Source organism: Meriones unguiculatus, chromosome 3 (assembly GCF_030254825.1).
Source record: "Meriones unguiculatus strain TT.TT164.6M chromosome 3, Bangor_MerUng_6.1, whole genome shotgun sequence".
Taxonomy (NCBI): domain Eukaryota; kingdom Metazoa; phylum Chordata; class Mammalia; order Rodentia; family Muridae; genus Meriones; species Meriones unguiculatus.
This window is the reverse complement of record NC_083351.1, coordinates 5,105,705-5,111,158: the sequence shown is the minus strand read 5'-3', so window position 1 is coordinate 5,111,158 and position 5,454 is coordinate 5,105,705. Positions and strand designations below refer to the sequence as shown.

Below are 5,454 nucleotides of genomic sequence, written 5' to 3'. Positions count from 1 at the left end.
CCTCGGTCATCCTCTCCTTCCACCGTGTTGGACCTGGGGATCGAACTCAGGTCGGCAGATTTGGTGGTAAGCAGTTTTACCCACTGAGCCATGACCCTGGCCCCACGCCCAGTTTTAAGTGATGTCAGGGACTGAACCCAGGCACCATACATACCCCGCACACACTCTCTCACAACTGAGCTATAGCCTCAGCCCTACGCTCCAAAAGCCGAATACATCTTAAGAGGCTCTGAGGTACACCAATTCCCAGCCCACAACACCACCAAAAACTAGACTCAACCTTACATAAGTTGGACACTCTGGCATGCACCTACAATTCTAGTGCTCAGACGCCTGAGGCAGGGGGATTGCAAGTCTGAAGCCAGTCTGGGATTTTTTTATTTTTATTTTTTTTTGGCAGTTCTGCAACTTTATTTGACATTCAGTTTAGTTCTCATCCACATTGACCGTCTGTAGATTTTTGAAGGTGGTCACCGGCACATAAGTTACCAATGTGTAGAGCTTGTTTGGTGAATCCTCATCTTCATTACGTTTTCTGGACAAACGTACTCGGATGCGATACGGAACATTCCTTATTCCTTTGGCCCAGACAGCTTTATTGAGCCTTGTATCTATGCGCACATCTGGAGTCCCCATCTCTTTCATGGCAAACTTCCGAATTTCTTTGAGTGCCCGGGAGCACGCTTCTTGAAGCCCACGCCATGGATGCGCTTGTGGATGTTGATGGTGTACTCCCGGGTCACCACCTCGTTGATGGCAGAGCGGCCCTTCTTCTTCTCGCCACCTTTCTTGGCGGGAGCCATTCTGCCGGGGCCAAGCTGGAAAGGAAGGCCGCGAGGGATTGTGGGCCAGTCTGGGATTTTTAGTAAGACCCTGTCTCAGAACAAACCGACCAGCCAATCCTGGCGTTTAGAGTCGTACCACCACGCTCCGCTCAGACCCAGGCGTTGAGAGGAGTGCGGCTGTTTCCAGGCTGCGCTGCAGCTTTACAGATCCTTTCGTCACTGATCTTTCATGGGTGGAATCCCCTCTGTCATTTCAGGCGCCCCGGGAGTTGAGGCCGTCAGGGGAACGGTCCTCTTACGTGGTCTGTGGAGCTGAGCTCAGTTGTTTTATTCAAAGACAGTGAGAAGCTCCCAGTTTCGTTCAGAATGTCTAACCAGGATGCTGCGGCTGAGCTCATTCTGCCTTTAGGAGGCTGCGAATTTCTCAGCAAAGGCCTCAAGGTCAACATCCATCGTAATAAATCCTGTGACTAGCACACACCTTTGATCAGGTGGGATCAAAGTGGCATTTACTTCCCCATACTCTTCACCAAAAAAAGCTTGCAGCTCCCGTGAAATCAAGAGGACAGCATCAGATGAGTTCCAGCAGAGAAGCTGTCTTGATAGTCCATGCAGGCTGTGAACAAAGCCATAGGACAAAATAAACATTTTATTTTTTACTTGTCTTTTGAGACAGGCTAGCCTGAACTCATTATGTAGCCTGAGCTGGCCTTGAACTTAAGAAAACACTCCTGCCTCAGCCTACCAAATGTTTCAATTACAGGCATAAGCTGCTGCGCCTGGGGTAATGCAGAAATTGTATGTATCACAGTTCTGGAAGTTGAAAAGTCCAAGATCAACACACTGGCTGATCAAGAGCCCGTTTCCTGGTTCATAGATAGCTTCTTTTCTCAGTTAGCCCCTGATGAAGGCAATGGTTCCCATTCCACAGGGCCACACCCTCACAGTACACTTATGCCTCTCCCAACGCCCCACCTCCTAAAACCATCACCCGGGGAAGGAAATATAACAGCATATCAGCTCTGAGGGACACACCCAGACGGCTAGCTCAGGGGCGTACTGCAGTTCAGCTGCCTGGTCTTCTTCGGAAGTGTCAAGTTTGTCAAAGCAGGGAAGGCTGAGGCGGCCTCTGTGGACAAGGGCTTGGGGAGCCATGATGGCTGTGATGTTTACTGTTGTCAGTTTGGTTGGACTGAGGAGGATCTGCGTTAGTCATGCTGGCTCCTCTGCATCTGAACACAGTGGAGCAGTGAGTTCAGGCTAGCAATCCAGTTGATTACTGGAGGCAGTGGAGCTGTGGCAGATGACTGATGAGGTGACAACTTTGGGGGATGCACCCCCTTAGTTCTGGCCCCTTCTTGTTCCTCCTCTTTGCCCCAGCAGTGATGAGTTGATCAGCTTCCTTGCCTCACACCCTGTGTGCTGCATGCTACCCCCATAGCCTAACTCACCTCAGGCCCATAGCAATGGAGCAAGACTGTGAGCCAAATCATTGCTCTTTTCAATTGTTTCAAGTGTTCATCACAGAAATAAAATGCTAACAAATCATCAAAAATAAAATAAAATGTTATTTGTAAACTCACTCTATTAAAAGTCTTAAAACTGACCATGCATGGTGGCACAAGCCTTTAAGCTCAGCACTCGGAGGGCAGAGGCAAGTGGATCTCTGTTAAGGCCAGTCTGGTCTACATAATAAGGTCCCAGGACAGCCAGGGCTACATAGTGAAAACCTGTTTCTAAAAAAAAAATCCGTAATCACAGCACTTCAGAGACAAAAGCAAGAGGATCTCTTTGAGTTCAAGGCCAGCCTGGTCTACAAAGAGTTCTAGGACAGCCAGGGATGTTACCCGGAGAAACCCTGTCTTGAAAAAACAAACAAACAAACAAACAAACAATCTAAGCCTAAATCAGTCAGATGTGAATTATGCTACAGGCATACGAAGGATGACTAAGCAGTCATGACAAAATATCAAGGAACAGCATTTACTGGCAATGAGAAAGCTGACAATATATACCCTCCATCATCATTGTATTGTTATTATTATCATCATTATTATTATGAAGTTTTTTCAAGATGGGGTTTCTCTGTTTAGCCCCTGACTGTGGACCAGGCTCATTTGCTGGCATTAACCTTCTGACCCCATGAGGAGATGCCCTGTACAGGATAGGACAGAAGCACAATCTCGAGGCTGTAGCTGAAGGAGTGCTTTGGAGGTACCAAGTGGTTGACCAGCCTAAGGAATCACTGAAGCTCCACATTGAAAAATAACCTGGCTTTTGCAAGAGCAAAACGGGCTCTATGTGTCTCTCCATTCTGCAAGCAGCTAAGTACCTGGTACCTTCAAAACACTCTGCAACAGGCTGGAGAGGAAAGAGGGCAGCTGCTAAGTTAAATGACCAAAGTTATCTGACCTTCCTGAGCTTACAGTTTAGCAGGGAGGCTCAAAATAATGCTGCAAATAATTTCACTTGAAAGAGCATTAGAGGAGAGAGACAGAACAACCACTCAGGTCAAAACAGAAGCATCTCTGCTGTGAGATACGAACCCAAGAGTCGTCTTTTAACTGGCTACCGCTGCGACGGGAAACGTTGAGGTGAGGACAGCGCAGGGATTTGTAGAGAGAATACGTTGTGAAAACATAACCAATGTAAGGAAGTAAGTGTGAAGAAATTGAACATCATGGAATAAGTGGCTGTGGTGAGGTACACCTAGAGTCCCAGCACCTGGCTGAGGCAGGACGACCAGAGACTCAAGGCCAGCCTTAGCTAATGGAACTTTGACTCAAGAGAGAGAGAGAGAGAACAAACAAATAACAACAACAAAGAGAGAGGCGTGGATGTTAGGGGAAGTTTAGACTCTACTTTAGGGGAATATGGCCATGAAACACCCCTGAGGTCTGACAGGCTGGCAAAATCTGCCCTGGTAAGGGGAAGTGGCCTTTGTTATCAGCTGTGAGGTGGGTGAGAAAAGGCCTCCAGGTACATTGTCTCAGCTGCACGCAAGGTATTTTCAAACATCTTAGTAAATGCACAACTTGGGCAGACTGAGAGCTGACCAAGAAAGGGTAACTCCAAATTAGCTAGAAAATGATAAGCTTGCCATCTCCCCGAAGGTATCTGCCAGTTCCCAAAGGCCTTCCACAGCCACCGATGATGGGTCATAGGCCACACCCAGCTTGCCACCCAGTTGTGCAAATAAAGTTTTATTGGGACTCAACCACACCCCAACATTTATATGTTGTCTGACTGTGTTCACAGCTACGATGGCAGACGTGCGTAGTTACAACAGGGGCCACTCAGCACACAAAGCCGAAAATAGAGGCTTTCCAGTCTTGCCCTTTAAGAAACACTGTGCTGATCTGGACTTGAGTTTTAGTTGGTTAAGTCAGAAAAAATTGGGAGATAAAGCCTGGGACCTGAATAGTTAAGAGTACCCTATGAAAAACCCTGTGTGAGCAGGGACCCTAAAAGGTAAGCCCTGGCCCACAAAAGTCAGGAGGCTTTCTCTGAAGGAGACTGGGGGAATCCTTGCTTATTTGTATCTTGGGTATGATTGGAAGGAAAGAGCTTCTCCTGAGCGTTCCTTACCACAGGCTAACCCACACAGGGCAGAACCCATACCTTCTCTGTGGTAGGAGAAAAAAATCTCCCTACCTAAATTTCAGTTTGTTCAAGTGATCCGTTTGATAGTGGGTTTGGCTTTAGAGCATTAAGTGAAAAATGACTTTGGGTTCCCACAGATGAAGTTTTACAAATAACTTAAGCTTTGAGCCGAAAAGCACAAAATAGAGTTACAAAAAGTAAAACTAAGGGGAAAGCCAACTGCACAAATAAGTCACAAAGTTACAGATGCTGAAATCATTAGGTATCAAATGTTGACTATATTACTATCATTGAAGAAATAAAGAAGGCATAGGCTCATACCTGTAATCCCGCAGGCTAAGGCAGACATGTCACTGTGGCTTCAAGGACAGCCTCAGAGACAGGCTAAGATCCTGACTCAAAAAACAAACACACAAAAAGATGTCAAACAAGGGGAAAGAAGTCATCAAAAATATATTTTTTTTAAATTTTATTTTTTCTTATCAGTTACATTTTATTAACTCTGTATCCCAGCCGTGTCCCCATCCCTCATTCCCTCCCAGCCCCTCTCTCCCTCCCTCATCTTCACCGTGCCCCTTTCCAAGTCCACTGATGCGGGGGGACCTCCTCCCCATTCATCTGATCCTATTCATCAAAAATATTTAATTGTCTTTTAATAGAACCAAATACCAGGCCTAAAAGTTGTAAAAATTTCAAGCATCTAACTGGCATTATAAAGTCAGTTAAAGTGGAGGCTGGAGAGATGGCTCAGTGGTTAAGAGCACTGTCTGCTCTTCCAAAGGACCCAGGTTCAATTCTCAGCACCCATATGGCAGCTAACAACTGTCTATACCACCAATTCCAAGGGATCTGACACCTTCACACTAATACACACAAAATAAAATAAATTATTCTTAAAAAAATCAGTTAAAGTAACAGACACCTGAAGAGAGGAATAGCAAACTGGAAAACAGATATGAAGAAATCATACAAAAATCCGACAGAAAGAAGGAAGTCAAAGTACAAGAGGGAGAAGAGAGAAGTAAGAGGGTCCAATACTCATTCAAGCAATTTAGAGGAGGAAAGA

At 45.9% G+C, this 5,454-nt stretch overlaps 1 pseudogene; it reads right to left on the bottom strand.

Annotated features, from left to right (window-relative positions):
- Positions 1–367: 367 nt before the first annotated feature.
- LOC110560423 (large ribosomal subunit protein eL31-like) lies at positions 368–848 on the bottom strand (annotated as a pseudogene).
- Between the last annotated feature and the right edge of the window lie 4,606 nt (positions 849–5,454).